Raw genomic sequence first — 9,136 nt, 5'->3', positions numbered from 1 at the left:
ACTAATGAATCACTATGGCATGGACTAACATCTAGTTGTTAAAGGACTAATGAATCACTATGGTATGGACTAACATCTAGTTGTTAAAGGACTAATGAATCACTATGGTATGTAGTAACATCTAGATTTGTTAAAGGACTAATGAATCACTATGGTATGTAGTAACATCTAGTTGTTAAGGACTAAATGAATCACTATAAGGTATGTAGTAACATCTAGTTGTTAAAGGATAATGAATCCCTATGGTATGGACTAACATCTAGTTGTTAAAGGACTAATGAATCACTATGGTATGTAGTAACATCTAGTTGTTAAAGGACTAATGAATCACTATGGTATGGACTAACATCTAGTTGATAAAGGACTCATTAATAACTATGTTATGGTGAAGCAGTGTGTAATAGATTGATAATTGACATGATGACAACACGACATTTTGTTGAGATTTTTTATTGTAAAAGTTTCCTTTGTTTAATTCTTCTATTGTAAAATGTATTTTAGACGTCTTGTTTTCACTCAAATCAATAAACATAGTAAACAGCATCATCTTAGTTAATTTATTCATTTACTAGACCTACTAATGACCAATAATAACTTGTGTTTGGGTTGACAAATCACTTATATTATTAGGCCCAAAAAATATGAATGAGAATTAGAAATAAAGCACAGAACAGAATGAACAAGGAATGAAGAGGAAGTTACACACATACACACACAACTGTCTGGTCCTCAAGGGTGAATCTCAAATGGCTTCTATTCGCCCTTGTAGTGCACTGAATAGAGAATAGGGTGCCATTTGTCTCACATCCCAATAGTCTCCTTCTTATTGGTGGATAGAGCCTTGACACATTCTAACACCTACGGCCTTCTTATTGGTGGATAGAGACTTGAAACATCCTGTCACCAGCTGTGGGCCACAGACAGAGAACAGAAAAGTACAGGATTTAGACACATCAGACCAACTACTGCTCAGTCAGTTAGAAAGGTAATCATGCAGTAAGTCAATACTGTAAGTAAAAGTAAGTTTGAATCATAGATATTACAATAAGAGGTCAGACAGACTGAATTAGTTCATTCATTGATTGATTGGCGTAATCATTGATATTCGGTACAGTTAGTTAAGATGGCCGACTACGTCAACAAACAGGTGATTGAATTCAACAAAGTTTCTGAAGAAAACCGGAACAGAGCAACGAGGAGCGTGAAGACTGAGAACCATCGCTCAGGTAAGAACTAAGTATTCTAAGTACCTTAGTGTCTCACACAGGAGCTGAGGCACCCAAGCAGGTCTGCACGTACAAACTGAACGCATTCACACACTATAAAAACACTTGTACATTTGTATTGTTCTGTCTTCTGGGTGGTTCAGTTAGAATGGAGCAGGGTGTTCAAAACCTGCTGGGGTCACGTACACTAAAATGTATCAATTAAATGTATTTTTTTACTTCAGGTATTGGAACTATTTAAATAAGATTAATTGAAAATAAAAATAAATTATCAACAACACATTGGACACCCTGCCTGAAAAGCTGAGAAATGTAATCACTCTCAAAATCATAGAGAGAGCTACAGTATGTCTGCAATGAGTGACCATTCATGATCAAAATGATAGTTTGAACCATGAGGCTACATACACAGTGTTCGTTTACATTTCCATAGTTTATAATTCCATGGAAAAACAAGTTTATATTTGTGTTCTGATGGGGTTAGACAGTTCAACTAAGATCATGAGGTATTTCTGTTACATTTTTCAAGAATCAATTTGGTAAATATCATTCATTTAAATTAATGTTTAAAAAATGTATATAAAAATCGAGATTGACCTTTTTAAATCATGCTACGTCTATATTGTGTAACTTTAGTCATTTCTTCATACAGTAGCTTCCTGTTTGTCTGATGTGAGATGACCACACTCTTGAGCAAACTGCTGCTGGAAAACCAATGACACGTTGGAAATGTTTGGTTCTCAGAATTAGTAAGGGATCTGTGGGATGATGTGTGTTCTGTTTAAATCTGAATCATTACTGATGATGGTGTTTGTGTGCGTGTGCGTGTGCGTGTGCGTGTGCGTGTGCGTGTGCGTGTGCGTGTGTGTCTGTTGCCGTGTGTGTGTTCCTCTGCAGATGAAAGAACAAGACTCTACAGGCTGGCTGCTGTGTGTTTTGGAGTGCTGTGTGTTCTACAAGTCACTCTCAACATCTCCCTGAGGCTGGCTTTCTGTGAGTGAGGCTATCCTCTTTTATAATGCACTACATTTGAACAGGGCCGTTAGGACAGATATGAATGTCATTGTCACACCATCTTTCTGTTCTCACAAAACAAGGATCACAATTCAGACTTACAGACATTACATAGCTTATGGGACCCGTAGTTTGACAGTATTGTTGAAACACAAACTAAAAGAATGACAACACCACAACAAATTATGTCCCAAATGGTGTCCAATGTTCTTTGACCAGGGCACATAGGGCACTAAGGAAGGAATAGGTTGTCATTTGGGACCCAATTCCCTGTCTTTCAGTCCACTCCAACAGGGAGAGAGAGCAGTTAAACGGCTGTTACAACACCACTGGCCTGGCGCAGGTTGGAGACCAGCCAGATTCCAGTAGTATCATGGATCTGTGTACAGAGAGAGACCAGTGCCGGATGAACAGAAACCAGCTAGAGAGGGAGAGACAAAGAGAAAATGGACAAAAACAGTTACTGGAGCGTTACACTGCCCTGGCTACAGAACGGGACAGGTTGAGAAACAGGGTCAGTCTTCTGACCAATGAGAAGGTGGTGCTCTCTAGCTGTGGTAAGTTGTCAAGTCAGTCACTAGGGCTGCGTCCCATTCTCTACCCTTCCTTCTCTGAAGTGTATACTTGTTCAGTCATGAATTTAAATGCATTGGACTGGTGCAAGCATATTCATTTAAATCGATGTGGAAGTGTACACTTCAGGAGAAGGGTTTAGCATTGGAATTTAACCCCTGTGTGCACCCTCATTATGGATTTACAAATAGTTAATGACAATGTTAGAATTTGTTGTTTAATACTTGTTACATACAGTATACTATACAGTATTTCTCTGACAGAGCTAAACATTTATCAGAAAATCTGAAAACCTGACTTGAAGGAAATCTGTCCCAATAATCTCTCCTTTCTCCAGATGTGTGCACTTGTTCACTTCCTTCATGGATTTAAAATAAATGACTGGTGTAAGGTTCTTATTTTTCAGACTAAATAACCCACGGATACTAGAGAAGCTTCAACCAAGTTTAATTCTTCCCAAAGGTTCTGTACAGCTGTATTCAGACAACCCAACATTTGTTCCATCCAGATATTTATATCTCACGCAAGACACTCCCTCTCTCCAATCCTTACATTGTTTTATGGTCCAACGGAAGAGAATAAAGAGGGTAACAGGATGCCAAACCTTTATTACTCCCTTATGAGAATCTGTCCTCAACCTCCTCCATCTGTCTCCCCGTATCAACATGTTGCTCTCCTCTTCTCCATCCAACACATTCCACAACTATCTGTCTTTCTACAGAGACCCAGTCTCTTTTTATTTATACTATGTGTCTGATCTATCATGTCTTTAATATATCGATGTTCAAAATGTTGAATCCAACACTGGTATATGGGAATTCTCTCTAGCACCCATGTCTACACCAATGCTTTTAGATTTGTGTGATGTAGTGAACGAGTGCACACTTCAAGAGAAAGAAGAGATTTTTGGAACGCAACCCAGATCTGAATATTTGAAAACCAATAGTGCGGACAATACGTGTGTTGTCTCTAGGTACTGAAAGAGTGGTGGAAGGGAGTGGCATGGCAGTCCAAGCGATGAGGACTGTGTTAAAGTGTCCTAAAGGATGGAGGATGGTGGGATCCAGCTGTTACTTCCTGTCTACTGAGAGGAAAACCTGGGAGAGAGCAAACTGGATTGTCTGGCGAGAGGAGCAGACCTGGTGATCATAAACAGCAGACAGGAACAGGTGAGAGAGGAGGGGGGGAGAGATTTGATGTGGATCTCTTTTATTCTTCATTTGGACTAATCTTCCAAGAGTCCTTAAACATGAAATTACCATTTATATTACGATAACATTTTCACTTATAACACGTTATTACAAACAGACATAATACACTAACACATTGACCAGATAAATACTCTAACAGTCTAAAAAGATAGATTGATTCCTCATCTACCATAGTCCAGCACAACCTCCCTATGTATTATATTTAAATGGTTTAAAGTATTGTTTAAATGTATATATTGTAAGGTTTCTGGTTTGCTCAGTTAGAGAGAGAGAGAGAGAGAGAGAGAGAGAGAGAGAGAGAGAGAGAGAGAGAGAGAGAGAGAGAGAGAGAGAGAGAGAGAGAGAGAGAGAGAGAGAGAGAGAGAGAGAGAGGAGAGAGAGATTGAGAGAGATTGTGAGAGAGAGGTGTGTGTCATGATGTTTAGAATAACTTAATTCAATCCTAACAGAAGTTGTTGTACCAGCTGGATGGTCTCCTGGTCTGGATTGGTCTGACTGACTCCGTTAATGAGGGGACCTGGAAATGGGTGGACGGCACACCACTGACCACATCGTAAGAGAAATTACTACTTTTATAATACGGCTCTAACATCTGGATAGCATTTAGGATGATGTTTCTACCACAGTATCTGACAGTGTCTGACATTTTCACTTATGTGTCCTGTTCTCAGTGGTGATTTTAGCATGTAAATCTTGGTGGGGAAAACCCAACAATTATTTTGGGATGAATGCCAGCAAAGCTGGCATGGGACATTATTACAGTATTCTCCCTGTACACCAAGTCGGAACCGGGGCATATAATCAAATAAGCATTTAAGCAGACAATGAAAGCTCTTACAATATTCAATGATGACATTTCTCTAAAACAAGCTATAGGCTACATGTGCATCACCAAGTCAGAACAGTAGGCTAAATTATGAGGGGGAAAGGGACCAAAGTATTAGGATGAGACACATGGACTAGTAACAGCTTACTACACAACACCCACGTAGTATTACTTTCTTAGCTTCAGTCCACATATCTCCTTGACATATTACATCATTTATGCAGCACCATATAAGACCTTTTTCACACCCTCTCCACCGAATAGCAGGCAGCGGTCGCAAAATAGGGATTGCTTTGCAACGCTTGCAGATAGCCACTGTTTCCTTACAAACCACTCCTTGTTGAATTTGCGATTTCTGAATTGCTGTGTAATGTTTATGTCCAATGGCCGATGATCACCGATACATTTTATCTATAATTTCTCTTCATATGACAAGGATTTAAAAGGAATTGCCAGTAGATTGTCGACGTGATTCATGATGATGACTGCTCGTCTAGCTTGCTAGATAAGATGTTTAAAGTATGATGTCCAATCAAAGCTACGGTAGATATAACGTGATTTGTCATTTATCTGTGGCCAATGACCTTGAGCTTTCTTGGATGGGCACTTTAATGTAAATGACGGCAGCACCCAAGGGGCTTGGAACTGCCTAGCTTTCTCTGTAGATTCTGCTGTGACGTAGTGTCCCCATGAGTGACAGAACACTGAGCCAATCACTTAACAATTAAAGAACTTACCAACCGCTTACGCCCGCATATTCTGCTGGCGTCCCTCTACCACAGAAAGTCCTGAGCTATGCTGAAACACCTGTATACCTGGAACATGGAAATTCTCTAGTGCGCATCCCCACACCAACCCAATTATTTTAGATTTGTGGAAGTTGTGGAAGAGCTCACACTTCAGGAGGCAAAGGAGATATTATTGGAACGCAAACCTAGATCTGAATATTTGAAAAAACCAATATAGCGGACACTGTAACTGTGTTCAAATACCCATACTAACATACTGTATACTACATACTTACGAGTATATACTATACTAGTAGTTAATTTTAGTATACTGTAAACAAACAAAGTATCGCTTCAGTTGAGCGTACTAGACAGAGCGTCGTCTGTCTATCGGAAGTTGAAGCTGTTGCTATGCAACCTATTGCGAGCTTATTAGCATAACTACTGAGTAGCTAAACTTTTACGATTTTTGTGTTCGTAAATTACATTTGGAATGGCAGCGTGCGCTCTGGGCATTCGTAATTCAGAACGCTCGCTCTTGGGAGAGTTCAGTGCACGCTGGACGCTCTGGCCATGACTGCTGATCCGAGCGTTCAACGGCAGTCAAGCACAGCTAACTGGCTAACGTTGGCTAGCTGTGAGAAACACCTCACTTTGACCATTTCTCGCCCCCTAGCAGAACTGGTTAGGCTGTTTTCATGTTATCAGAGTGTTGCGACTGATCGCAACAATTTAATTACGCTTTTTTGCCAACGTTTACTGACAACCGGCCATAGCCCAAAGGGTGTTGAGCGTTTTTACGTAAATTATCAGTTATTCTGCGCGAGAGTGCTCTCAAAATCAGAGTAGAGGTTAGAATTAACCATGTCCATTGAAACGCACAGCTATTATACCACTTAGATAAGAATGATGTAAATAATCAAGTCAATAAACGTTGGGTAGTCAGATAGTGAATATACTAACTGGCACGTTCGATGTACTAGTAGCAAACTAACGTTATGTAGATAGCTAACATACCGGTACATACTGCTGTATTGCTATGCGATATGTAAGGATCAGCGTAGCAAATAAATTGTCAGCCAACATAACGTGTAACGTAACTTATTTGAAAAGTCATTACTTTATTACATTGCTCAACATTTTCTTAACATTTTTCATAATTACTTAAAGTAATGAATTAGTATCTGCTCTCTTCGGACTCTGGCTAAATATTTTCTGCCATTTTTTCTTATCTGAAAACGTGAAGCCACGACCATTTTCTAAAGAATTGCATTATGGGCCCTAAAAGTAGAGAAACAGCTTGTATACTACGTATTTTGGCGAATTTAGTACGACTTCCGGGAACTTTTGGCATACTAACTCTATCCATTGTTTTTTTTTGTGGAAAAGTTTTATTTGCACAATTCCTTTAAAAACAGCTCATACATTTATTCCATCATTTATACACATAAAAACGGCAACAAAGCATAAAACACAGCATTTGAAATTTACATTTAAATTCGTTAAAACCAATGACAACAACTATGAATAAAAGTACTTTCTTTGTAAAAACATCAAATCTGTAAAGCCATTTAAAATGTGTACGAATGATTTAACAAAGATAAAACATTTTTAAGACGTTAGAAACATGTTAAAAAGTCACTTTGTTAAAAGGCTGTCTTCAATCGCTTGTACAGGAGCGGGGTGAGTCCTTATCAAGCTCGCCTCATCCTGCTCTCCTGAATAGACCATCGTCCCGTCCTTCGGGGCCCAGAGGAGATCCCTCCCCTAGGCGCGTCGCCCTAGGCGCCGCAGCGCTGTCAGGCCGTGGCCGCCGGGACCTAGGGTGTTGTGGGGGACCCTTCGCGTGGGGTCGAGGCCCCCTTCCTTCCATACCAACCCAGGGCTTCCGTGGCTACCATGGCCACTGCCTGGAGGGTGGTCTCTACGCTTTTTGCTACCAGCAGGTTACGGGAGGACCACAGTGCTTCCTTCAGACACGTGAGGGTGGGCCAGAACTTGGTGAAGGCCTTCGGTGGAATGGGCCTTCGGCCCACCCCATACAGCACGAGCTGAGCTGTTAGGTCCTCCCCTGCTGGCAGACACGAGGTGATCAGGGGGCCTGCTTCCTTCCACAGGTCCCTGGCGGCTCTGCACTCCCAGAGCATGTGCCTCACCGACTCTTCTTGGCCGCAGCCCGGTCGGGGGCACGCGGATGTCCTCGCCATGCCCCGTGAGTGCATAACGGCCCTGACCGGGAGGATCTCGTGGGCGACCATCCAGGACAGGTCCCGATGCCGATTCAGGAGAGCAGGATGGGCCACGTTGCGCCAGACCGTTGTGGGCTCGCCTATAGCGAGCCCGCGCACTGGACATACTGGTTCCCGCTCCTGCACAAGAGAGAGAAGAGAGCGGTGTTTAGTTAAAACCGTGACTGCTTCATTTTCCAGTTTGAAATGTCTTAAACATTTCTGGAGCTGGAAGTAGTGGGTGGGGAGCAGGAAAGAGACTGGGGCTCGCAGGTCGACTGGGATCAGCCTCAGTGTCCTGAGGTAAGATCCCAGCCAGAACCGTGCGAGTGCCTGTGTCTTGTTATTGACCAGGGAGGTGGCAAGAGTCAGATGTAACGCTGTATAGCGGCTGCCCAGGAACAAGTAGAGGTCAGGCAAGCCTTTCCCCCCCTTGGACCTGGGCCTCTTGACCACCTCCCTCCTCAGCCTCTCCCACTTGCTTCCCCACAGAAAGTAGAAGAGCATCCGCTCCAGGGCTAGAATACTCCTTCGGGGGGGGATAAAAACAGAACTGATTAATAAAAGCACAGGTAAAATCACAACTTTAATGATTAAAACCTTGCCCTCAAAAGTCAGCTGTCGTAGTCCCCAAAAACCCAGTCTCTGTCTTACTGTCCCCAGGATCCATACTATGACCAATAATGGTGCTGTTAGTATGAGTAGTCGAACACAGTTTGTGTGTGTTGTTTCTAGGTACTGGAAGCGTGGTAAGCCGGACCATGGTGGTACCAACAACAAGGATTGTGTCGAGGTCTACCATCGGGACAACGTTTTGGCCAACTGGAACGATGCACCATGCAACCACATGCTGCATTGGATCTGTGAGAAATTACAGAAATAGCTACATATAGGTCAAATCCACATCTTGTTTAAATGTGTTTATTTTATTGTTGCACATTAACATTTTCCCTAAGATTGTGTAATTAACTGAGCACATGCATTTTGTGACGGCCCTGAATTTTTCTGAACCGTCTCAGTGCAGCTCCTTCCAATAGGGCGCTTTCCCTTTAATTCCCAATTAAATAGCCAGCATCAGCTGCACGAAAGTGGGGTTGTGATGGAGACGTGCATGAGGATGTGTTCAACCCCAGTTCCGCCAGCTTCTCTATTCCGTGTGTTTTGTAGCCTAAGAGAGTTTACCCAGGATCGGATCCACTCTTTTGCGTCCCTGGACTACACTCTCCGTTCTTCGTGGCCTTTCTCCGCTGGAGATCTATTGGCGATTGGATTGTCTGACTGACCGACTGACTACCACCTTTTTGTATACGGTATTTCATTTGTTTGGATG

General features: G+C 42.1%; 1 pseudogene; it reads left to right on the top strand.

The window, feature by feature from the left end:
• Window positions 1-921: 921 nt before the first annotated feature.
• On the top strand, window positions 922-8,904 carry LOC124025798 (annotated as a pseudogene).
• The last annotated feature ends 232 nt before the right edge of the window (window positions 8,905-9,136 follow it).

This window comes from Oncorhynchus gorbuscha, unplaced genomic scaffold (assembly GCF_021184085.1).
Source record: "Oncorhynchus gorbuscha isolate QuinsamMale2020 ecotype Even-year unplaced genomic scaffold, OgorEven_v1.0 Un_scaffold_2451, whole genome shotgun sequence".
Classification (NCBI taxonomy): Eukaryota; Metazoa; Chordata; class Actinopteri; order Salmoniformes; family Salmonidae; genus Oncorhynchus; species Oncorhynchus gorbuscha.
This window is presented reverse-complemented; position numbering and strand designations above follow the sequence as displayed.